This window comes from Lissotriton vulgaris, chromosome 3_1, assembly GCF_964263255.1.
Source record: "Lissotriton vulgaris chromosome 3_1, aLisVul1.2, whole genome shotgun sequence".
NCBI lineage: Eukaryota > Metazoa > Chordata > Amphibia > Caudata > Salamandridae > Lissotriton > Lissotriton vulgaris.
Genome location: NC_141689.1, coordinates 2,105,248,461 through 2,105,275,111, shown reverse-complemented (window position 1 = coordinate 2,105,275,111; position 26,651 = coordinate 2,105,248,461). Strand labels below are relative to the sequence as shown.

The following is a 26,651-nucleotide window of genomic DNA, read 5'->3' as shown; positions in this document are numbered from 1 at the left end:
AAGAGAATAAGATATTGGAAGGAGACAGAGTCAAACTCCAGAGTTGTGCACTATCTTCGTCCAAAATTGGTGTCTCCTTTCAAGCAATGAGCACTGATCAAGACAAACAAAATGAAGATCAAGGTAAATACTGATCATCTAAGAGGTTGTTGGATAAAGAAGTATATCAAATAAAAATACTTTTGATGGCATTGGTACTAATTTCCTGTCTAACTAGAACAAAAACAGACAAATCCAGATGGGAAGTGCTAATAGATCTTCAACTAGATTTTCATGAATACTGGCATTTGAAAATCAATTAACTTTCTCATATTGGTTTGCTGGTATAGACCGCTTCGACATACAGCAATGTAGCAATTGGCCCACAACAACATTCAAAGTTCTTGGAACATGGTTGTAAAAAAGGAAGTTGATTATTTGCACCTTTTCCACTTTTGGAATATCCAAGGTGGACAGGGTCAGCTAAAAAAGTCAGTTTTTAAGAGGATGACAGAATGCTTAGGAATGTATTTATAAGTAATAGACCTTCAATTAGGCCATAGTTTGAATACAAATTCTCCCCAATTGTAGTGCTTGAACATTATTCTCACGTTAGTATATTGCTTTTTCTGTCAATTTAAATTTGCCAATTTATCATACAACACATTTATTTGAACAATCTTTTTTTCTAAACACTAATACATATTAGCACCACCATACAATTTGTGTGCAATCCCTAAAATGAAACCGGTACTTTAATGAAAAATATTAATGGCCATAAAAAATGAAAAGCTACTATTGTGAGAATAACATACAAGAGCCAGTATTAGGAAAAGATGGTGTTCAAACTCTATAGTTGAATGTAGAGCCCATTTCCTAGGCATTACCTATAAATGTATTTTCTAACCTTGCCTTCTAAGCAGCTAATGTACCACACTTCTTACTTCAACCGTACAATTGCTTAAGAAGCCATACTGTGTACCTGTGATAAGCTGGCTTGGTATATGGTGTACACTTATGTAAATGGGAGCCTTGCGCCAATCAAGACAACCCATATGGTGATTTTAGGGGTCTTAGACAACCTTAGAAAGCTCTCTTAGAGAAAACTGTGGCGAGCAACCTTCATGCTTAGTCCAGAAGGAGTGTAAAGCAGCTTTTGTTTACCAGAACAATTTTAGTGATATAGATGTGAAAAAGAACCACACAGTGTATTTATAAAAATATGTATTTATTATACAACATTCACTAACACATACAGATATCTCCTAGCCGGAGATATACATAATGCACCCAATACTTTTCGATAGAAACAGGTAAGCAGCATGTGGCCACCGGGGAGGGGGAGGGTGGGGGACCAGGGACCCAAGGAACCCCCAGAGGTAAGTAACCAGGAGTCCCACGGAGGACGTGTGCAGAGTGGGAACACGACAGCAGGATCAATGCAACTTAATGGGTAAGTCGCGGTTGCAATTTTAAAGAACACTTCCCAATGCACCCTGAAGAAACCCTAATGGAAGACAGTAGTTTGGAGAACCACCCCACCATTGGATACCTTAATAACCAGGATACCTGCACCAAGGAAGTCGGGTGCATATGTGTGAAGTGGCGTCGGAAACCACCAAACTCAATGGAGGACGTCAGGGAAATGCTACTGCTGGAGAAGGTGAAAGTGTCTGGTGGAACCCAAAGGTGGATTCAAAATGTGAAGAAACTGCAGGCAGAGGGGACAGAGTCTATGCCACTCAGCAGTGACCAGGAGGCACAGAGTCGAATGCCATCTGGTGTTGAGTGTTGCAGGAGAGCTGATAGTGACCTTGAAACTGCAGCTGTCTGGACCAGGCGACGCTGTGGAAGACCAGGAGCCGTACACAAGGTGTCCCACGTTTGGTGTCGAGAGGTCTGTCTCCGGCAAGAGCATAAACACTCCTTGGCAACTGCAACCAACGTGGAAGTTGAAGAAGGTACAATGTCGGGACCAGCAAGGTCCAGGGGACTCACCACAAGCAGGGGAGTCAGGGCAGGCCCAAAGCAATCAGTGGTGCCCAAAGAAATCAAAGAAGACCCTCAAGAAGGCCCACAGGCCAGAGGCACTGGAGTCGCGAGAGGACCTCGAGCAGCTCAACAAAGATGCAGGCCCACGGTGTAAATGAAGCTGTGAGGACGAAGATCTTGGTCACTGGAGATGCTTGAGGTGGGGGCTACTTGGAGTCCGAAGATCTTGGTGGAAGAAAGCAAATACGTCTTTGCAACTGCAAATTTAGGCAGTGCAAAGGGGTGCTTTTCCTGCGGCTCTGATGAGGGATATTGACCTCAAAATTGGTTAGAGGACACTGCAGGCTTCGAGGAAAGTGAAGTTCCACCACCTGTGTTGCTGAGCCTTTTGGAGTCCGTGGGAGCCCAGGATCAGCAGACCGGTCAGCTTAGTTGAAGTGCCTGCAGATGCAGGGTAGTGACTCCTTCACTTCAAGGGAGATTACTTCAGGTGTCTTGGATGCCCACAGGCCTTGAAAGGTTCCTATATGGAGCACAGGTATGGATGCTTCAGCAGACAAGCAGGGCGAGGAAAATCAGGAGCAGCAGGAGTCTTCCCGGTTGCAGCCTTGATGCCCAGAGCTAAGTCCAGAGTACCCAGATGGTTGAAGAAGTGGTGTCTGAATTTAATCTTGTCCCAGGACGAATCTCTGGACCCCACCCTCAGGTAAGCCTTTAAGTACCCTTTTTGCAGGCATTCTACTTAGACACAGACCTGTGCACAGAGACTCAGGACCTCAGTAAATTAGTGTGTGCCAGAAACTCACTTGAGTACCCAAAATCCCCTACCAGATTAGCATCAGTGTCTCATTAGCTCTTCGTCCTATAGCAAAGTTACCAATGATTAGGCAACCCAGAACATGCGACTAAGGATACCTCAGGTAAGGTGGGAAACAGGAGCACTCTTTCGTTATACTCTCATACCAGTCCAGAACAGGGAGTAAAGGGAGACACGAGCAGGTTTAAAATGTTTATTTTAACACCATGATCTCAGGTGCAGCATCTTAGCTAATACAAGCAGACATATGATAAGAAATAAGATTGTCAGCATAGTCACTATTCAATAAAATACAAAGGGAGAAAGCATGTTGTAATGCTAAATGGAAACAGGTTAAATATATACCTATAGTTTATCCTCCCTTGCTAGTAGGTTATTTTATAACTAAAGAAGTTCTCTTAGGCTTGCATAGGCGACCCCATACCTCAAAGATTAGCAGGAGTGAATCAGAGTTCTGCACCAGCTCTTAGCATACAAATGTTCTCCAAGGTGGAGAAGTGTGGCTCAATGGTTAGAGCGGCAGACCCTGATGCAGAGGTCTGGCCCGGGACCAGGGTTCAATTCCCCGCCTCGGCGGGAATTGGGCTCAAAATTCCACGGACCTGATAATTCTCGCCTCGGTGCGTATTCCAATCATGGAGTCCCACTCTGCAACTCTGGGCAATAGCTTGCTTAATCTCCACAACGGCCCCCACAACACTAAGGATGCCTGGCCTCCACCTTGGGGGTGCCCAGGAGTGGAAACTCACAGGGAGAAAACCAGGACGGGTTCCACAGCGGTATTCTTACAAGCGCCTTGAGACCCTTGCGGGTTAGTAGTGCGCTATACAAGTATCAATTTACAATTTACAATCATGCCTACAGTGCATTGTTAAAAGCGCCAGTATTTGAGTTGGCCACAGCTGCATATATGTTATGGCTAGAACGTGCGCTGATCAGTTCGAACAACAGCAACAGTGTTGATATAACCTTGAAGGCCTCAGCACTCACTGTTCAGACTAAGCTTACGAAGCAAGTCTAGCAATGTAGAAAAACAAGTTATTCTCATGTGAAGCAAAACACTCACCCTAACTCTAAACAATAACTAACGTGAGCCGTGTGCAAAAGGAAGCAAAAGGAAAAATGCCATTTAAACTTCTAATAAGCTCATGCTAACGTAACACTGTATGAATGCAAGGCTCAGACCCACTACTCCCTCTCTTGATCGGAGCACGGACAAGTAATGGGGGCAAAGCAGGAACGCTGAGTTCAAGTTCGAGAGATAGAATCAAGTTCAAATTTGCCATAATGGAAAAACGGGAGCAATCTCTGTATATTTTGAAAATATTCCAAACTATTAATCATTTGTGGGCACAGCAAAGCCAATAGGCCCCAAAAAAATAAAAATATTTAAAAAATCTGATGCCCAACGTGCGTAGTCAGTCGTGAAAAAGAGAGAGAAGGAAATACACCTCACTCCGAAAGTGTATATGCAACAGCCTCCAAAAGAAAGTCATTGTTCTCATCTGAAAACATTTCAGCCATCCAATTTAGTAACGGGAATGAACACACATGTTCCTCAATAACCTGAGCCTTTAGTACCATCAGAGGAAAACTCTGATTTACTTCAATATAACTGCGTGCCAAGAAATCATGCACCGCTGCAAAAACTATTCCGACGTCCCAGGATTTCATGCATCGCTGCAAAGGCCATAATCCCGCCGCCAGAACAAAGCAATTCACGAGCAACTATGGGGCTCATCGGTTGATCATAATCTGCGTTGGGAGACACCATACTGCAGAGACACAAACCAGAGCCCATTCGAAATCGCAGCTCAGGCAATGAAAGACAGGCTGGATGCATGTGAAAAAGGAAAATCGAAACGATAATCCATAAACTGCACTCAAAGTAGCCAGAGGCAAAGCTCCATAGTAATCAAGCATTCGGTTGTGGAGCAGTAACAGCCAGGGCAAATCGTCTTGTGGCACAGGATTTGCATCCATTCTGAAATAAACAAAGCAGTAGAAGCACTCCGGCAACCAAAGCGAGCATCAAGGGAAATCCACCAAAGAGGCTGGAGAAAATCGAATGAAAAAATGCCAGGAACACACCGAATATAGTTTGGAAAGAAGTCACAAGGCCACTACTAAGAACTTTAAAAAGTGTGCCAGCCCTGTGGTCGAGGAAGCATTAAAGATAGTGTGAATTAACTCCCCGAAATGCAAGGGCAGATCCGTATTTAATAAGGCATGCACTTCTGTGCAGGTGTTTGCCTCGTGGAGGACCAATGTTTCACGGGCAGATGTAAGGGCGACATCTTTCCTGGACAAAAGAGCTCTTATTCGACTCATCTTGTTGAACTCTGCTTTCAAGGTCAGAATCGACGGCCAGATGGAAACATCCAGCTTCCCATGTGGAGGAGGAATCATTACGTTTTTACAACAAACTACACGTTGGGAGACCGCACAATGCAAGGAATTCCAGCCAACATCCCACCACAATCTTCATTATTTAAAAGTAAATAACTTTCGTTTGCTAGTAATGTGGGTGTGATAGCAGGCATCGGTGTACCTTTTAAGACACAGGCCAAATTAGGTGCATTCTGATTACATGATCCATGCAAATGTAAATTCCTTCACACTAACGAGTGATCAGGTGTTGTGCAATCTTCACCATTCAAATAAACCTCTTTTCCCTCCCTCAGGCATCTATAGGGAAATGGTAGTGACCAAGCTTCATGGAGATAAGCGGTTCACAGAGATTCATACCTGTCAATTGCATAATACTACATGCAAGCTTTGAATTTGAACAAAGGAAAAGGTAATGTTATTAACCCATGGACGGGCCACACAGCAGAATATGTTTCGGCCACAGAAAACCGCAAAGGTTCTAACTTTTCAATATGTAACAAAGAAAAAGTTGCATCTTTCATAGACATAAATTGTTGTTTGTCAGTCAAATTAAAAGGGGCAAACAATGAGGACGTGTTCATGTAGTCCCAAAGCACCTTTTCTGCTTCAACGTTTGTAAAGTCCATGCAAACTGCATAATGGAACGCAATTGATTTAGACCATGGTACAAAACAGAGGCCTCTTCTTGCAGAATATCGACAACAGACTAAACAATATTATCTAATGTGTAAATGCAGGGAAAAAGTGTTTTAATGCTGTTATCTACATCTGCTAGTACTTTTTCTAAATTTGCTTGATCTATAGCTCCTAAGTGGGAAGCAGCCTCAATCTGGGACAGTTTCCAAACTTCGTTGTAGATAGCATATATCCACCTTTTGGATCTGCGGAAAGCAGGGCCTTCGAAAAAGTCCTTCAGATCAACATTGTCAGTCAATTTACACAAATGAAGCTTAAATGACTCTAAAGTGGAGTATTTGAGCCAATTCTGACACAGCTTGCCTACGGAATAGGTAGTTAGAGAATGGTCACTCTCAACACGGGGATCCACCCTAACCTGTGTGTAGCCAGGGGCTAAACCCAGAAAACAATGTTGGCAAGAATCTGCACTTCTGTGCCACAACAACCAACCCTTAGGATCCGAACTGGATATGTTAAAAGTAGAATTCAGCAACAGGGTCTGTAATTTCCTGACAGAAATACTGGTAGTATTATCCCAACCGGGGTACTCTTCCAATTCTGGAAAAGAAGGAGCATTTAATTTTTTAGTAGTAGCCAATCCAAAGCAGGTGGTTTGTGAAATAGTCAAATTCAAAAACATATGGTTCGGGATGAGACATGCATGATGCAAAGCCTCTATGCCTTGCACTTGCCAACTTTTAAAACCCCAACCAGATTTAAGATCAATAGTATCTTTCCACAGTTCATAGCCTTCAATAGCCAATTGGTCAAGAAAGGACTTGGAATATAACAATTTTGTGTGGGTAAGTCTAACTTTGGAAGAGCACTTTTTGGCCATCTTAAACTAAAATGCATTAGGATTGGACTGATTAAAATCAGTAACATAAGTGAATCTCTTTAAACGAGAATTTGAGCTGCCTTCAACAGGAGCGGGGCAATGTTCCCATTGTGTATAATCAACCATATTCCTCCTTGTCTTTGCCTTATGCAGGTAGTGATTGCCATAGTGTTGATAATAGAACAAATCACCGCAATTAGCTGAATCTAAATATAAATCCTTAGCATCAAAAGCAGCATAATATTTCAAATCTGAAAACAAAGCCTCTACGGCTTGAATATCCCAATCATCAGAGAGTATATTTTGTTTAATCACATCCCTTGTAGAAACTCTTAGTACGTTCCGGGACATTTATAACCTCTGTGGTACCGTGAATTTGAAATTTAACAGCATCCCATACAATCCCATCTAAGACGGTCCAAGCAGTAACATTTACAAAAGTCAGGTCCCTCTTCAATCAGTGTGATGAGGAATGGGGTGCCAATGTTCCTTTAATGCACAAGTTACTACTTGCTTAACGATATATCTGTAAGAGACATTAGTTAGTGATAGATTCCTTACCTTAGAATATCCCCAGGCGTCAGACTGGATCCGGAAATTTTTGCGTAGCAGTACCCTTGCGCGTCGGTAGGCGTCGACTGCGACTCCGCGTCAGTCGTCGGCGCCGTGATGACGTCGGAGTACTTAGACGCCGCCTCCGCGTGCTGACGTCAGTTCTTAGACACAGCTTTTCCGCGCCAGAAACGCAAAGCAATGCTAAAAACCAACACTGGTGCCTTGAAACTAGGGCCCTGAAAGGGGATGACCTTAACCCTAGATATCGGTTCGCAGAACGGGGAGGATGGGTGGGTCGGTAAGAAATCTATCACTAACTAATGTCTCTTACAGATATATCGTTACACATTACCTTAGAATAGATACCCCAGCAATACCAACCCCAGTGGTGGGTCTGCGAACCAATAATCACACCAGAAAGTCCTGGAGGACGGAACGGCCAAAGAAGCCATCCCTCCGGACTTGGCTGTCCAGGCAATAGTGTCTTGCAAACGTGTGCAGCGAGGCCCATGTATCCGCCTGGCAAATGTCCTGCAAGGGCACTCCTCGGCCCAAGGCAGTTGGTCGCTGTGGCCCGAGTGGAATGAGCCCTCAGCCCAACAGGGGGTTCCTTCTTAGCCAAGGAGTAACACGCCTGAATACACAAGATGATCCACCGCGAGATGGTTCGCTTGTGCACCGCTTTTCCCTTCTTAGCGCCCACGTAACCAACAAAGAGTTGGTCATCCACCCGGAACTGGCGTGTGCGATCCAGATAAAACGAGAGCGCACGTTTTGGGTCCAGATGGTGGAGCCTCTCTTCCTCTCTCGAGGGATGCGGAGTGGAAAGAAGGTGGGCAAGGTGATGGACTGCCCGATGTGGAAGGCTGTGACTACTTTGGGCAGGAAAGAGGGCCTTGTCCACAACACAACCTTGTCCAGATGGACCGAAAGGAGGTTTACAGGATAGAGCCTGGAGCTCACTCACTCTCCTGGCAGAGGTGATGGCTACCAGGAAGGCAGTCTTCAAAGTAAGAAGGCGAAGAGGACAGTTGTGAAGTGGCTTAAAGGGAGCGCACATCAGAAAAGTAAGAACCAAGTTCAAGTCCCACTGAGGCATCATAAAGGGCACAGGAGGGAACGTATGCGTGATGCCTTTCAAGAATCGGTTAACAATAGGAGACTTGAACAAAGAAGGTTGATCAGGCAGCCTCAAAAAGGCTGAAAGAGCAGAAAGTTAGCCCTTGATAGTTCACAGAGCAGAGCCCTGGTGGGCAAGAGAAAGAAGAAAGAGAAGAACCTCAGAAAGAGGAGCAGAGAGAGAATCCACAGCCTTTCCTGTGCAACATGCCACAAATCTATTCCACCTGAAAGCGTATACCGACTTTGTGGAGGGACGCCTGGCTGCCAGAATGGTGTTACAAACTTCAGGAGGCAAGTCAAATGGCCTCAACTGTCGCCGCTCAATCTCCAAGCATGGAGGTGGAGACTGGACAGGTTCGGGTGGAGGACCGTCCCCTGCTGCTGCGACAGAAGGTCCTCCTGAAGAGGCAGATGAACCGGGGGATCAACTGACATACTGAGTAGCTCGGGATACCAGTATCTTCGTGCCCAGTCCGGAGACACAAGGATGACTTGTGCCCGGTCGCGCCTGATCTTCTTCAGCACTCTGGGCAGAAGTGGTATATGCGGAAAGGCGTACAACAGACCGCAACTCCACTCGTCTCCGAGCGAGTGCCGCCTTGGAAATTCCAACACGCAAAACTGATGACATTGCGCATTCTCTTCGGTGGCGAATAGATCTAACCAAGGTTCTCCCCACTGCAGAAAGAGACCTTGCGCCACGTCCGAGTTCAGACGCCAGTCGTGATCCATCATGCACCGGCGGCTGAGTTTGTCCGCCCTGGCGTTCAGAGAACCTGCCAGGTGTTGATCCACCAGGGTCACGCCGTGGTGTTCCAGCCATTGCCAAAGGCTCAGAGCCTCCTGGAATAGGGTCCACGACCCCACCCCGCCCCGTTTGTTGCAGTACCACATGGCGGTGGTGATGTCCGTGAACACCTGCACTGCACTCCCTCGGACAGAGGGGAGGAATGCCTTCACTTCTAGACGAATCGCCCACAGCTCCAAAAGGTTGATATGGAGCCGGGACTCCGCCTCTGCTCTCCGCCTCTTCCATGTGGCCTCCCCAGCCCTGGAGGGAAGCGTCCGTCACAACCACGTGCTCCGGTTGGGTAAGGGAGAGGAATCTGCCGATGACCCAATCACGGTCCCTGAGCCACCACTGCAGCTGTCTCGCAGTGCCCTCCGAGACCAGGACATGGTCGGACAGGTTGCCCTGATTCTGGGCCCACTGCAACATCAGGTCCCACTGCAGAGCCCGCATCCGCCAACAGACGTGATGCATAGCCGCCCCTGAAGGATGCAGGAAGCCATCAGCCCCAGGAGCCGCAGCGTCAACCTGACCGAGACTCGGGATAAAGGCTGAACGATTGGAACGAGAGCCTGTATATCCCGAACCCGCTGTTCGGGTGGGTAAACCCGAAACTGCGCCGAGTCGAGAACCGCTCCGATGAAAAGGAGCTTCTGAGAGGGGCACAGGTGTGACTTCGGCACAACGTCTACATGAGCCCACTCGCATCCATCGCGCGCCAACACAACCTCAACATCATCTCCTACGCTGACGACACCCAGCTGATCCTTTCCCTCACCAAAGACCCCAACACCGCCAAAACCAATCTGCACGAAGGCATGAAAGAAGTAGCCGAATGGATGAAACACAGCCGCCTACAACTCAACTCAGACAAAACAGAGGTGCTCATCCTAGGATCTTCCCCCTCTGCCTGGGACGACTCTTGGCGGCCTTCCGCTCTGGGCACAGCACCCACACCCACAGACCATGCACGTAACCTTGGCTTCATCCTAGACTCCTCTCTCTCGATGTCCAGACAAGTCAACGCAGTCTCATCCTCCTGCTTCAACGTACTTCGCATTCTCAAAAAGATCTCCCGCTGGATCCCCTCGAGACAAGAAAGACCGTCACCCACGCACTGGTCACAAGTCGACTGGATTATGGTAACACATTATACGCCGGAATCACGGCAAAATTACAGAAAAAACTCCAACGCATACAAAACGCATCAGTGAGACTCATACTGAACATTCCTCACCAAGATCACATCACCGGACACCTAAAAGACCTCCACTGGCTTCCCGTCAACAAAAGAATTACATTCCGTCTTCTCACCCATGCACACAAGGCCCTCTACAATTTAGGACCCGAATGCCTCAACACTCGACTGTCCTTCTACAAACCCACCCGCCAACTAAGATCATCCAATCAAGCCCTCGCCGCAGTCCCGCGCATCCGAAAATCCACCATGGGAGGAAGATCCTTCTCCTTCCTGGCGGCCAAGACCTGGAACTCACTCCCCACTCACCTCCGCCTTACTCAAAACCACATCTCCTTCAGAAAAGAACTTAAAACCTGGCTATTCGACAAATAATTTACCCCTTCCCAAGCGCCTTGAGACCCTCTGGGTGAGTAGTGCGCTTTATAAATGCCCGAACTTGAACTTGGACTTGATAGAGAACCCCAGCTGGTGCAAGAGGTCTGCCATCGTCTGGAGGTGGTAGACGACTGTCTGGGGCGCCTTCAACAACCAGTCGTCGAGGTAGGGGAAGACTGAAACCCCTAACCTGCGCAGATGAGCTGCGACCACCGCCATCACCTTCGTGAACACCCGTGGGGCACTTGTAAGGCCGAAGGGGAGCACGGTAAACTGAAAGTGGTCGTGGCCTACCGTGAACCGTAGGTAACGCCGGTGGGCCGGCAGGACGGGATGTGGAAATAAGCATCCTGCGAGTCCAACGCTACCATCCAGTCTCCTGGGTCCAGGGCAGCTAAGACATGAGCCAGAGTCAGCATCTTGAACTTCTCCTTCCGGAGGAAGCCGTTGACGTTCCGTAGGTCCAAGATAGGGCTTAGGCACCCTTTTGCCTTTCTTGGGTACCAGAAAGTAGTGGGAGTAGCAACCACGTCCTACTTCTGGCCCAGGAACGCAATCAATCAATCAATCAATCATAACATTTGTATAGCGCGCTACTCACCCGGAGGAGTCTCAAGGCGCTGGGGGAGAGGGGTACGTTACTGCTCGAAAAGCCAGGTCATTCTTGTGCCCTGCACGCCAAGTACAAGAACTAAAGCTAGATATGAGGGGCCAAACTCTTTCTTATTCTCAACCTTATCACGGACCAGTTCTCCGACTCGGGGTAGCCAGCCAACTACCGTAATCTGCAACGCAGCATCAGATGTGGAGGGCTTGTGTTTCTTTGCAAGACTGTCTCTCGTAGAGTCTGTAAAACATTACAATAATCATCTACGTCATAGGGGGCGGCCGCCGCCGCCTGGTCTAGACCTTTAAGGTCCGGAAAAAACATTTTGATACCAAAGAGCATCTTGTATGGGGTCCGCCAACCCAGAGACCTTCTAGGGAGATTATTAAGTGCATGCTGTACGCCATTGAGATGGGCTAGTGTTGAGTTTCAATGGGGTATACCCTGAAAACTACATGACCTGGGTCATAAAGTAAATACGTTTAAGAGGGGTCAGGGTTTATCAAATTTATCCTAAGCAAAGATAAATGCCACAAAGTTCACAACAAATTGATTTGTCAGAATTCAAAGACATTATTTATTCAGCAAACGCAAAATAATAAATATGGTGCTTTTGAAATTCAAAGCCCAAAATCATTAGCTTACAAATATATTGATCAAAGTTACTGGTTCCGCAATTTAAAATTGACAAATAACTTGTAATTCAAAGTCATCCATATAGTCTTCAAAACTATTCAAATATCATATGGTGCTCTCAGTGAAAAAGAGAAGAAGGGTATTTGGATAAGATGGGGGTGATTGCGTAGGTGAGGGACTGGGTAAATTTAGGTAGTGTGACAATAACACAATCACGTTTAAAACATAAGTAGACCTTTACAGTCTAGATTGAACCGTAGTTACCTAAAGTTCATCACAAATGGAATAGATTAATCCAATTCATTAGGTCCTGTGGTGTGAAAATATGACGTAGTCTACGTTTCGACCCCGCTGGATATAAGGGTTAGTAACGCCTCATTCTGGGGTCTTCATCAGGACATGGTAGTGTGGGAGCACCTAAAACAATAAATTGTGTTCAGTGTGTATAATGGCCTGTGGTGAACATTGCATCAGTGATTGGTATCTGAGTACATGATACCTACTTCTTGTGGGCCTCTTATTGACCGTATTTGTATGGCCTTCAGGAGCTCCTCTGGTTACTGAAAAATGTAATGGGATCCCTTTATTAAGACCTAAAACATATATTCTGGTTGTCCTGTGTGTGAAATTACTTCAAAAAGGAAGACTTACTAAGGCGGTGTCCTAGTATAACAGGGTATGGATCTCCTTGTTATCGTGAAGTTTCACCGAACTTCTGTCTCCAAGCATGGTATCCTTAGTATACCATTACAGGTTGCTTGATTAGTCAACCCCCAGGACACAGGTCTTAAAGGAAAGGGTGTTAAGGGAGACAGGTTAGTCCCCAAAATGGACCAAGGATGGGTTTACCCAATATTAGTCATATCAAGGTGCCTAACATGCACAGGGTCTAATGGTGTGCAATAAAGCGATCGCTTAAGGAAAAAACTGTGTGGTCTGAAATATCGTTATATTCCGAGTGAAGTTCCATCTATACAAACTAAGGATTAGGACGCGCAGTCATCAGGTTGAAGAGCCTTAAGTGGTTCTTACTGCAGATTGTCGTAATGAGCCTCTGGGAATAGTCATGGACCTGGTCTCTAAATTAAAAATGTTTTGCGGCTACAACAATTCTGGTCTCTCAAATGCGGATACACGGCCCGCTAAGCGAGCTGTGATGTCAGAAGAGTTGTTTAATATCAGTCTAGACGCGTAATCTTGAAGCAAAGCAGCATGGAGCGGATAATTCTGTTGCGTTTACAGTACTACAGGGAGATCCCTGCCCGTAAGGGTAATGCGCATTGATCAAATTGTTACAAAAAACAATGTTAAATCTCTGGGTCTAAACGGCTAAAACTAATCCTGGTCATGATAAAATAGGGAGACGGACCGCATAAGCGGACCCCTAACTGTTCACCGCCACCGTTGCTGCTAGTGTCAGGGGGCTTGGGGGCCGCCTCCGGCGAGGTAGTGAGGTCGCCTGGCGACGACGTGACCCGGCGGGGCCCTGCGGCGTCGGACCGAAGTCGCAGGCGGCGCCAAAGCACCCGGCACGCTTGGGGACCCAGTCGGGGCCGCTTGGCCCAAAGGCGCCACGGAACCAGACAGAGGAGTGAGCGACCTCCTGGCCATGAGGAAGGCCTTGATCTCCTCTGGTGTCACGTTCTGCCCAGGTACCGGCGGGTATGGAGCAGGCCGCGTCACCTGTGGCTCCGGCAGAGCTGCGGGGGCGGTGTCGCCCGAACACCCGGTCGCGTCGGGGGGTGTCAGAAGAGCGATGTCGCCTCTTCGACTTCTTGTGCCTCTTACCTGAGGACTTCAAGCCTGAAGACTGATGATGACTCCCGGAACTGTGGTGACTACGGCCAGACGACCGGTCCCTCGACCTCCTTCCGGACCGGGACCTCGAGCTGCGTGGGGCTGACTGCCGGAGCTCGAGTCGCTTGCGGGACCGCTCCATTCTAGCTTTGGACGTCAGGGTCCAGCAGTCGGAGCAGGACTTGTTGCCGTGGTCGGGGCCCAGACAGTGAAGGCACCAGCGATGGGGGTCGGTAACAGACATCAGTCGGCTGCAATCGACGCAGGGTTTGAGCCCGGGGCATCCCTACCGGCACAGTCAGAGTCAAGTGACTTCGAAAGATGATCAAACATGATGGAAAAAGTCAGTGAAAATTGACTAAGGGTACAACTATTTCCGGATCGGCGTTTGCTGGCGCGAAAAAAAGATGAACTGACGTCAGCACGCGAGGGCGGCGACTAAGTACTCCGCCGACCTCATCCTGGCGTCAACAACACGGAGGCGGAGCCGCAGACAACGCCTGCCGACGTGCAAGGTTTCTGCTACTCAAAAGTTTCCGGATCCAGTCTGATGCCTGGGGATATTCTAAGGTAAGGAATCTAATACTAACCTGTTTCTTTCAGATTCTGCATCTTTATCTCCCATTCCGGGGCAGAAATTTGTAATATCAAGTAAATGAGACGGAGATTCCAGCTGAAATGCATGCAATCCACTTGATGGAAAAATTAATTCTCCGCCCTACATAAAGGGACGTTTTGCCTCATTAACTGGTCAGTGCACAGACCAGGAGTATCGTAGCAAAATATTATTTGAGGGTTTCGAGGGACACATTCCTGAGTTTTCATGGAAAGAGTAGCAGCTTTGCTTTTGGCTAAACAAACCGTATTCGTAGCAGGTAAGTCTTCACCGGTTTACTCTTATCTCATGTATTTTGAATCTAATCTGTAGGGTTTAGAAAATGTACAAAATTGTGCTAATGGGATTGATGTAAAAAAAAAAAAAAACTTAAATCAGAGCGAAAATTCAGAATAAACGAAGCTCGACCGGGACCAGTAATTTTTTTCAGCTCATTATTGTTGTACCTTTGAAGTTATGGTGGTTTCAACATGCAGGGTTAGCTGCTGGATGCCATATTAGAGCAGGCCTTCGGCCCATTAACCTAAACCCTCGGTGATTAAAGAAGAAAGCAGAAGGAAATCCTTCCTCTCTGCCTCGTAAACTGCATGTAATCTATGACGTGCACTGTGCCTGCATCTCTTGGGGGAAATAGAGAATGTTCGACTGTTGTTCATTTGAAGGTTCAAGAAAGGAAATTAAAGCAAACACATGGAGTGACTTGGTGCGTTTTTAACTGTCATTAAGATGTCAGCACAATTATTATCTTGAGAGGCACTTATTTGGAATAGTATTTAGTCGTTAAAGGAATGCGACGCATCGCGCAAAAGGCCAATCTTTATCATTTTTTATTTTTTCCTTCGTGTTTTATGCGAAGGAAACTGCAATTGAACCATTTTGATTGACTGACATGAATATGTTGAGTTAGTGAAAAATCACTATCATGCCGCATTTCTTCACCCCCAGCAATAACTTCATAACGGTCTACTAAGGGATCGTTCTTTAAAAGGCGTATCATCAAGAGGAAAACATTATGAGAACATCTTTTGAAAAACCCGTCGCTTGGGCTCGTTCAATGAAAGCAACCATTTTAACAAGCTTGCAGTGCATGTGTGCGAGCACTTTTGCAGCCGCTTTGATGTTCTCAGTGGCAGTGCAGCTCACTGAACATCAAAGCGGCCGCGAAATTGCTCCGAAAGCCTGCAGGCGGACAAACGGTGCGCGCCCGGCGCACATGCACTGTGTCCGATCTGCAGACTTTGGGAGCATTTTTAAGAGCCCTTACTATACTCGCGCAGAAGCAACGCAAGCGAATTGGCTTCAGTGAGACCTGAAAATAACTCCGACCTGAGAAAAAGGGTAATGGAAAGGGGGGTGTGAGAAGAAATGCGTTATTTACCTGTAACTGCAGTTATCCAGTATTGGCATCTTTCATAGATTCACATGCCTGAATCATTCCCCGTCGTCGGGGTGGGAGTCCCCGGTACATAAAAACAGTAATGTCATATAGACATATATACACCAATAGGCCAGAGGCCTCACATTAGTAACCTATCTGAGTCCTTTTGTAAATAAGGACCAAACTTTGGCCAAGAGCCAATCAGCTACTACCACCCTCTAGAACCTTCCTGGAAGGAGCCCTAGTCCCTCAGATTTTCGTAAGCACACTGCTAAGTAGTACTTACTGAGAGAACCAAGGTTAGCCCTTCCAGGGGAGGCGGGTGGGTTGCATGTGAATCTATGAAAGATACCAATACTGGATAACTGCAGTTACAGGTAAGTAACGCATTTCTTATCCAGTATTATGGGTATCTTTCATAGATTCACATGCCTGAATCAGAGTAGCAAGTAATAGGCAGCACATTTCGCATAATATGGCATGTAAGACACTTGATAACACCTTATCAATAGTGCAACAGAATAAACTGCAAACAGTAGCAGGATAAGAAATGTGCAATTTGGAAATAGGAAAGGTGGGATGAAAGGAAGAAGGCTCACCTCTAATGAAATAGATGACGGAGCACCGCCTGTCCAACTGCTGCATCCTTCATAAGTTCCCAATCCAAGCAGTAGTGCTTGGTGAACGTATGTGGTGTCTTCCATGTCGCCGCTCTGCAAATGTCGACAATGGGCACCGCAGAAATGAGCGCCATGGAGGTGAAACCGCTCTAGTAGAATGTGCCTGAACTTTGGCGGGCAGAGGATGTCCCGCCTGTTGGTGGCAGAAGGCGATGGCCGATGATACACCTTGAAATGCTCCGCTTTGTCAATGGTAGGCCCTTCCTGGGCCTGTTGAAGGCAATAAATAATTGGTTGGACTTGCAAAATTGTTCTGGTCTATGAATGTAGAATTTCAGACATCTTTTCAGGTCTAAGGAATGTAGATATCTCTCCGCTGTTGAAGATGGATTAGGGAAGAAAGATCTCAGGACAATAGGTTTGTTTAGATGAAAAGCAGACGGAACCTTTGGTATGAATTTGGGGTTAGTCCGTAGAAATACTCTGTCCTGTTTGAACTGAAGCAACGGGTCCTGAATACAGAACGCCTGCAGCTCACTCACCCTCCTTACTGACGTGAGTGAGAGCCAGCAAGAGAGCTGTTTTCCATGACAAGTATTTGAGATCTGCTTTATGCATTGGCTCAAAGGGGTGCTTCATCAACTGCGCCAGGACAATATTGAGCTGCCATGTAGGCGGTAAAGGTCTCACTGGAGGATAAGTCCTGAATAAGCCTTTCAGAAACTGCTTGACCAGTCTATTGGACCATAGGGAAACACCAGACGAAGAGCGTCTGAACCGAGATATGGCTGCCAGGTGAACTTTGAGTCGTGAGCCAATCCCGAGTTGGCCAGGTGAAGCAGGTAGGGCAGAAGTTGTGCCGGAGATGACTAAAACGGGTGCAGTTTGTTAGCTTTACACCATGAACAGAATCTCTTCCACTTAAGAGAATATGTATTGTTGGTACTGTCAGCCCGGGCCCGGGCTAAGACGACCCTGCAGTCCTGAGGGATATCTAAGTCCTGGAATTCTCTGAACTCAGGAGCCAAGCCGATAATCTGAGAGATGTCAGATCTGGATGCTGGACTTGCCCCTGGTTCATAGTGAGGAGATGCGGGTAAGGCCTGAATGGAATCTGAGGCTCCAGCGATAGAAGGTGCAGTTCTGTAAACCAGTGTTGGCACGGCCACGCTGGGGCTACCAGGATCAGTGTGCAATGCTCTGCTTTCAGTTTCCGAAGGACCCTGGGGATCAGGGGAAATGGAGGAAAAGCGTAAGCAAAGACGTTGCACCATGCGATCGAAAATGCATCCCCTAGAGATCCTTTCTGGGGAAGGCAGCTTGCATAATGTTGGCATTTTGCGTTGATCTCCGTCGCAAATAAATCCAGGTGAGGTCTGCCCCATCGGGAGAATACTGCGTCGAGAGCATGTTGGTTGAGCTCCCACTTGTGGCAAATGGAGCGCGTTGCCTGCTTAGTGAGTCCGCCAGGGTGTTGTCTGCTCCTGGGACGTACTCCGCCCTCAGCGAAATGTTGTGTTGGAGTAGCCACTTCCAAATTCGCTGTGATTCTTGAGACAACGTCATGGATAGAGTTCCCCCTTGCTTGTTTAAATAGTGCATTGTGGTGGTGTTGCCCGTCCTCACAAGCACTGGGGAGTTCCTGATTCTGGGCAGGAACGCTCGAAGTGCCAGGTATACTGCCCTCAACTCTAACAGGTTGATGTGGAGCAGTTTTTCTGCCGGCGACCACTGACCGTGTATCTGAAGTTCCTGCAGGAACGCACCCCATCCTTCCAAGGATGCATCTGTTGTTATCACGTGTGGGGAGATTGGAAGCAGGAATGGAAGGCCCTGGTTCAGGTTTTTTGTTTGAAGCCACCAGTGCAGGGCCTTCACCATGAACGGAGTGATCCTGATTAGATCGTCGAAGGATCCCATACACTGGATCCACTGAGAACGCCTCCTGTAAGGGACGCATACGGAGGCGGCAGTGTGGTATTAGGAGGATATTGGAGGACATCATTCCTAGCAGTGACTTGAAGTGTCGCACCTTGATGGTCTTTTTGACCTGAATGTGGGCTGCCAGCGACCTCAGTTTGACCTGACGCTCCTGTGATGGAAAGGCCTTCTCCTGATGTGGGTCTAAATTGCTCCCAGGAAAGTGAGGCGTTGAGAGGGCTGCAGTACTGACTTTTCATGGTTGAGTGTAAGTCCTAGACTCTCGAAGAGCTGAAGACAGGCGTTGGAAGATCTGTTCACGCCTTCTAGAGTGGGAGACTTGATGAGCCAGTCGTCCAAGTAGGGGAATACCTGGTGATGGTGCTGGTGAAGGTAAGCTGCCACTGGAGATAGGCATTTCGTAAAAATGCGTAGCGCCGACTTCAGGCCGAATGGCAATACTCTGAACTGGTAATGTCTGCCCGCCACAGTGAACCTCAGGTATTGGCGGTGACTTTTGTGGATGAGTAAGTGAAAATAGGCGTCCTGAATGTCTAAGGACACCATGAAATCTTTGGAATTGAGTAGCTGTAACACCTCCTGAGTGGATACCATACGGACCGATTTTTTTTGAGGTATCCGTTGAGGTTCCTTAGATCCAGTATAGGTCTCCATTGCTTCTCCTTTTTTCGTATCACGAAGAACCGTGAAAAGAATCCTTTCCCCCTCTGACCTCTGGGAACTCTTTCTACGGCTCTTTTCTGAAGCATTAGTGATAGTTCTGCTTGAAGGAGATGAAGATTCTTGTGCTGCATGGGACATGGCGGGTTCGAAGGAGGAGTTTCCACGAACTCCAGAGTATGGCCGAACCGAACCAGCTGGAGAACTCAACGATCTGTCGTTATTCTTTGCCAATTGTGGAGGAAGTTGGAAATTTTCCCTCCAACTACGTAACGTGGAGAAGAAGTGGAGGCCTGTTGGAGAAAGAAGTCATTGCCTTCTGGCGGAATCTTTCTTTCCTCCTCTTCCTCGAAAGGAAGACTTATTGTACGAGGACTGGCCTTGTTGCTGCCTCTGTTGGTATTGAGGCTTGTACTGCTGGGACGAGCCGTAGGAGGATTTGTATCCCTGATAGCCACCTCTTGTCTGCTGGCCTCTTCCTCTGGAGCCCCGAAAGGAAGTATTCTTGTACTGGAGGGTACCCAGGGCTTTTGCGGTCTCGGAATCCTTCTTGATACCCTGCAGCATCTCATCAATATGCTTCCCAAAGAGAAGCTCTCCGTCGAACAGCATGTCCAGTACTTTGGCTTGGACTTCCGTCCGGAAAGATTTAGCTTTCAGCTAGCCTTGGCGCCTAAGGACCGCTGCCCCCGCCTGCTGGCGAAATCCTGTAGAGGCGATATCCATCACCACGTTAATCTCCGAGGTGGACCGTTCTCCCTCGAGGAGGATCTTCTTTACCTCTTCTTTCTGCTCCTCTGGCAGTGTGCCTAGGTATGGGGCAATATCTGCCCACATCTGGCGATTGTAACGCCCCAAGAGCGCTAGCGAGTTTGCCGCCCTGTCAGTAATGGCCGACATCGACGAGAACCTCTTCCCAATGTTATCCAGTTTACGGCCTTCCTTATCCGGAGGCGCAGTCAGCGCAGCAGCTGGGTTGTTGGATTTCCGCTGCGCGGCCTGTGTAATAACGGAGTCCGGTTTAGTATGGCCTGTAAGGCATGCCGGAGCCGTGTCCGGGGCATTATACTTCTTATCAAGCCTGGTCGGCACTGGAAGTAGAGATGAGGGATTATTCATTATCTTTACCCCCTGGTCCCAGATGTGTTCAATAATAGGGAATGACCGAACCGTCTTCTTGAATGGCTCCTTAAAGTCATATAGGAAGCAGTCCTGAGGTTGCGTGGTCATCTCTATTTTGAACCTTGCTGCTGCTCGCTCTATAACATTATGAAACCCCCAGATATCTTCTGCAGGTGAATCCACCTGTGCCTGGTCTGGGGATGCCGAATGTGAAATGATATGGTCATTCCACTCATCCTGTATTTCTCCCTCCTCCTGTTGACCTTCTTCGTCTACTTCCACTGCTTCCTCTTCATCCGAAGATTGTTGAGGAGGCAAAGATACAGGATCCGTATTAATGACCAGCGAAGGTGGTCTAGGGCGAGGAGGAGGAGCTGGTGTCACGAGTTGTGGTGGCACTACTGAAGGTGGCGGAGTAGGCGGAAACCGCTGTTTGTAGTCCGCTATGAGGAATTGGAGGTCGTTGACTATTGAGGCCGGGAGGCACACCACAGGTTGTGAAGGAGGAGGCGATTGATATTCCTCCTGGTATGGGACTTCTGCCTGACCCATATCTTCGTAATCAGAACTCTCATGAACCTTGACATTTAGCTGTGATGGACTTGTTGTAGTGTGGAGCATGGCACCATCATCAGAGTCCTCAGTCTCAAGTAAGTGGACCGGTGGCAGTGGCTGGACTCTGCTAGGAGATGTAGCCACTGGCGTCAGCGTACGCGTTGACATCCTGAAGAGTGTATAGGTATACTTCAGCTTAGGAGAGCCTCCCGTCGACGGGGTGGTCGTCGACGGCGGGATGCTGACAGCCACAGTAGACCTCTGTCGTCTTTGCCGACGTCGCCGACGGTAGCGTCATCGACGGTGGTATCTTCGTCGTTGAAAGTGCCGACGTTGAAGTTGTCGTCGACGATCTCGTTGTCGACCGCTTCGTAGACGCTGGTGTCGACGGTCTCGTCGACGCTGATGTTTACATCGATGGCTTCGTCGATGGCTTCGTCGTCGATGACATAGTCAACAAGGTGGTGGTCGTCGTCGATGGGACTTTCGTCAACTACGATGGTTTTGACTTCGTCGACGAAGAAGCTGTCGTCGACGGGGGCGTCGTCAACGCTCTTGACAGGAATAATAGATGTTCTTGATTCTTTAGCCCATCCCTGAATATTCCGAGAATCCATCCCCCCTCTTCCCAAGGATCTGCAGTTTTTTCCTTTACTGCCTTGATCAAGTCTTGCCAGACTCTTTTCTCGCAATAGGCTTTATATTTACTCCTTGCTGCCTTTGAATGGTTTCTCATTTGCTGGAGAAGCATACCAACCCTGGTACATCCTTATCACTTCAAGGTTCTACACTCCTTGACATACCACCTTGTCGGATTTCCTGCCAGTGTACCTTAGTTCCTGCGGACCGGACCAAACATGTTTGAGGTTTCTTGATAACATATTATAGTTTGCAAGTATGACATTGTAGTCACCGCTCTCTGTGGTTTGGATGTTAGACATATATGTGCTAAGGAAGCCATCAACGGGTCCTTCATATTCAAGTAGTTTTTCATGTTCCATTTTGCATCTCTTCTACTATTGTCGGGGACAATACTAGTAGTGAAATACTTGCCACTTGTCCGTCCAGCCTAGATTTCACACTTGAAACATAGTGGGTCGTGTTCACACTCAGGGTGCTGGAGTACATCCATATCAAACACCAGATCTCATAGACTTGTTTAAATCCAGGTGGAGAGACCCCAGTTGCTCTTGAATTTCAATTACAGACTCGCTGTATTACATGAAAGAATTGTAATCCATTTGGCCTTACACTGGGTGTCGTTGCCAATCGAGGTTTTACAGGCGTACTCAGGAGACAGGGCTTTGCTTCTATTAAAATAATGTCTGTGTGGGTAAGCTTTCAGACCATGCATATTGGACCTATTCAGGGCTGCTGGTAACCAATGTCAGTTAACACCCTCTGCCTCCTGTTCAAGCCTCCTTTCCTGTTAATAACTGCTCTCCTGTTATTTTCCCACTTGGTGACTGTCATATATCTGGCATTTTTTAGCATAACCTGCTTTTCGGCCTTTCCATGGTACCCTGGGCACCATGATAGTTCTTCACAACACCTTTTTCAGTCGGACGATCTTGTCTCAAGCCTGGGCTCCTAACTCTGCTTTGGTCGAACAGATCCATTTCGGTCACATGCAGGCTCTCCATATGGTTAATATTCAGCTTCAGGATGCCTGCACATTGCTAAACACTCCACTTGCTCACCTAAAAGCTGGGGTAGGGGTGGGAACCCAGGTTTACCAGTTAGAGGTCTTGCGATGATTTCGCAAATTGCAGGAATGCCTCGGAACACTTCCAGTTGGTGCAATCAATTTAGTGGTGATGGATTCACTGGATCTGGGAAATGGTAGCTAAAAATTAACTTTGTTAATGCATGGAACGGCTGCTGGGGCAGATACCTCTGGTTCAGTTACCAGTAACAGGCATGTTGGTTCTGGTGAAAGTCTCTTTGCATGTGGATTTAGTAGGGCGGAGCTGGAGCCTTTTGCCACCCCTCAGTAGTTCATCATTGGGATCAGATTCTGTTTTTCAAGTGCACTTCGGGGTGTTAATTACATCTGCAGTGGAACCTCCTGAGTTAGCTTTTGGAGTTAGGCATGTAGTCACTTGATCCCCTTCACTCTTCTGGTTTATTTTAGTTTTTGTTTTAATTTTGTGGTTCCCTAGATTCGTCGTGGGACAGTATTCATGTCAGACACCACTTTTTCAACCGTTTGGGCACTCTGAACTTCGCTCTGGGCATCACGGCTGCAACTAGGTAGACTCCTGCTGTTCCTGATCTCCTCGCCCTGCTGCGACATCTGTGCCTGTGCACCATACAGGAGCCTTCCAAGGCCTGTGGGCATCCAAGACACCTCAAGGAATCTCCCTTGAAGTGAAGGAGTCACTTCCCTGCATGTGCAGGCACTGCAACTAACCTAAGCATTCTTCTGATCTTGGGCTCCTATGGATTCCGACAGGATCAGCAACACAGGTAGTGGTTCTTATCTCTCGAGGCCTGCCCTGTCCTCTCACCAAGTCTGAGGTAAGTATCCATCAGAGCTGCAGAAACTGGACACCTATGCACCGCGTCGACGTGCAGTTGCAAAGGATTGTTGGCTTCCTTCCACCAAGATCTTTGGGCTCCAAGTAGCCCAAACCTCAAGCATCTCCAGTGACCAAGCGCTTTGTCTTCACTGTATCACTTTCACTGTGGGCCTACATCTTTGGTTAGCTGCTCAAGGTTCTCTCGCATCTCCAGTGCCTCCAGCCTGTGGGTACCTTTGAGGGTCAGCTTTGAATTCTTTGTTCTCCCCTACCAGCAAGGTCCTGCCCGGACTCTCCTGCTTGTGGTGAGTCGCCTGGACCTTGCTGGTCCCAACAGAACACCTTCTTCAACTTCCAGGTTGGTTGCAGTTACCAAGGCTTGTTGGTACTCCCATCGGATACCGACCCTTCAACTCTCGACATCTGACATGGGACAGCTCGTATTCGGCTCCTGATCATCCATAGCGTCGCCTGGTCCACACAGTTGCAGTTTCAAGGTCACCGTCTGCTTCCCAGCAGCACTTTGCATCGGCGGGCATTTGTCTCCGTGTCTCTTGGTAACTCCTGAGAGGAAAAGACTCTGTCCCTTCTGTGTACAGGTTCTTCACATCTTGAATCCACCTTTGGGTTCTATCGGACACTTTCATTTTCACCAGCAGCGGCATCTCCTGAGCTCCTCCATTGAGTTCAACTGCAGTTTCCAACGCCACTTCACACCTATACACCTGGCTTCTCTGGGACAGGTATCCTGGTTTCTAAGGTATCCACGGGTGGTGTGGCTCTCCAACCTTCTGTCTTCCATAAGGTTCTTCAGGGTCCACTGGGAAGGGTTCTTCTTTAAAACTGCAACCGCAACTTGCCCACTGGCCTGCATTGATATTACTGTTGTGTTAACACTCTGCACACGGCCTCTGTGGGGCTCCCGGTTACTTACTTTGGGTGGTTCAGCGGGTCCTTGCACTTGTACATCTTCTGGGTACAGTCTTGACTCCAGTCGTGTTTTGCATACCACTGTTAGTATATGGTTTTGTCTCCACCTGGTGACCAATGTTTATTTCGTTTCACTTACCTGTTTTCTATTGAAATGGTTGTCGGATTTGTGAAGGATGCCCACTTACATTAGTGTGCATCATATACCAAGCCAGCTTATCCAGTATTATGGGTATCTTTCATAGATTCACATGCCTGAATCATTCCCCGTCGTCGGGGTGGGAGTCCCCGGTACATAAAAATAGTAATGTCATATAGACATATATACACCAATAGGCCGGAGGCCTCACATTAGTAACCTGAGTCCTTTTGTAAAAAAGGACCAAACTTTGGCCAGGAGCCAATCAGCTACTACCACCCTCTAGAACCTTCCTGGAAGGAGCCCTAGTCCCTCAGATTTTCTACCGCACATCGTGCTGAGGGAGTCTCCACTGAGCTCTGCTCAGGTTTCTGGTATTTCTGGAATTATTCCATATTGTTCTCTTCAATTTTACTCTTGTGAAGGAGTGCTAGAGTCTACTATATCTACCACTCCTAAAAAAAGGCTCTTTAGACGTTGTGCCTCGTGTAGTAAGCTGAGACTGCATGTAGATGACAAACATGAAGACTGCCTCTACTGTCTCTACCCTGACCATTCTGCCAAGGATTGTAAGGTCTGCCGCACTTTCTCTGTCAAGACTTTAAAAGACAGAGAGGGACGCCTGCTTCTGTGGCTTCAGAGACTGAAGGACAAGGATCAAACAGTCTCTTCAGGTGAGAGCGAGTGTTCCTTCAGGAGCTCACACTCCTCTTCCAAAAGGCCAAGACAGAAATCTCCAGGTCCGTCTAATATGCCACCTTAAAAGAAGACGCCAAAGTCTTCAGAGGGTCGTCCAAAAGCCATGGCAGTTAAGACTCCTCTTCAGGAAGCCACCTTCAAGAAGACTGTGCTGGTGTCTTCTGCCATGCCTGTGACAGCGTCGACAGTAACCATCTCTACGTCGACAGCATCGGCCTTCACCACCTTGACGACATCTACCTCAGCATCGTCGTCGTCGGGTATGTCTATAACCATCACATTTCAGCACAGACCTGTGTTGCCCATATTAAGGGTGTATACTTTAATAGCAATTACACACCACAATTGGTAGAGCCTGTAATCCATGCCTCAATAGAGTATTTAAACATACTGCATTCAGATGTAAAAGGAGTCCTCCTGGAAGACAAGGCCAACTCAGCCACACATCTTCCCAGCCAATAAGTCTGACTCCGAATGCAAGACCTAGTCAAAGGTTTTGACCAAGATTTTTAATGCTGCCCTGGAGAAGAAAACACGTTACTTACCTGTAACTACAGTTATCCAGTATTGGTATCTTTCATAGATTTACATGCCTGAATCATTCCCCGTGCCGAGGCGGGAGTCCCACGGTAAATAAAATAGTAGTGCCAAAGGTAAATAACAGTAGTAGGTCCTAAGGAAAAAAGGCCTGAGGCCCAAATCTTAGTAGCCTATCTACATCATTACGCTAAAAGAACCAAACTTTTGGTACAACCAATCAGCTACCAGCACCATCTAGAACCCTCTCTGCAGAGCCAGTTCCCCTCAGATTTTCGTTAGCACAAGTGGGACATATGTATCCCAAAACAGAGAACTGACTCTCCGGGGAGGATGATGGGTGTATGTGAATCTATGAAAGATACCAATACTGGATAAGGAAAATGCTACTTACCAGTATGCATCTGTTCTTGGCTGCAGAACCACACACTATTGCATTAGATCACCATCTGGTGGTGGGCCCGGATAATTACACTTTGTTGTTGTCTTGGAAGAGTCTTTGTCTATTGGATGACTCCTCCTTTAGATCGTAGTGCGCATGGGCATCGACTCCATCTTCAGATTGTTTTTGCCATTGGGCAAATGATGGAGTTGTAGGAGTACAGATAAAGATGACCATGTGTTGTGTATCTAAATAAGATTATACTGGAACAGATACAGGTAGCCGGGGAGGTGTGTGGGCGTGTGTGGTTCTGCAGCCCTACATGCCAAGAACAGAAGCATACTGGTAAGTAGCATTTTCCGTTCGGGGCATATGGGCTGCAGACCATACACTATTGCATAGATTGCACAGCAGTTTCTCCCTTAGCGGCGACCACCGGCATCTGTTGCAGTAGTTTGAAATAATGTTTTGAGTACAGCCTGGCCCACACTGCTTGTTGTTTTGCCTGCACATCTACACAGTAGTGTTTTGCAAATGTGTGCGGATAAGACCATGTAGCTGCTCTACAGAGGTCAACTAATGGTATATTTCCTAGGAATGCCATAGATGCCCCTAATTTATGTGTAGAATGAGCCCTAGGGGGAATGGATAGAGTGTGTTTTGCTTTTTGGTAACAAATTTGAATGCACTTAATCCATCTTGCAATGCCTGATTTTGAAATAGGAGTGCCCTTTTGTGGAGGAGAAAAGGACACAAACAGTTGTTTAGTTTT

General features: G+C 47.4%; 1 protein-coding gene across 11 annotated transcripts in view; it reads right to left on the bottom strand.

Moving 5' to 3' along the window:
• Window positions 1-26,651, bottom strand: part of FRYL (FRY like transcription coactivator) — a 2,483,143-nt gene that overhangs the window by 1,353,259 nt on the left and 1,103,233 nt on the right. The window lies entirely within an intron of this gene.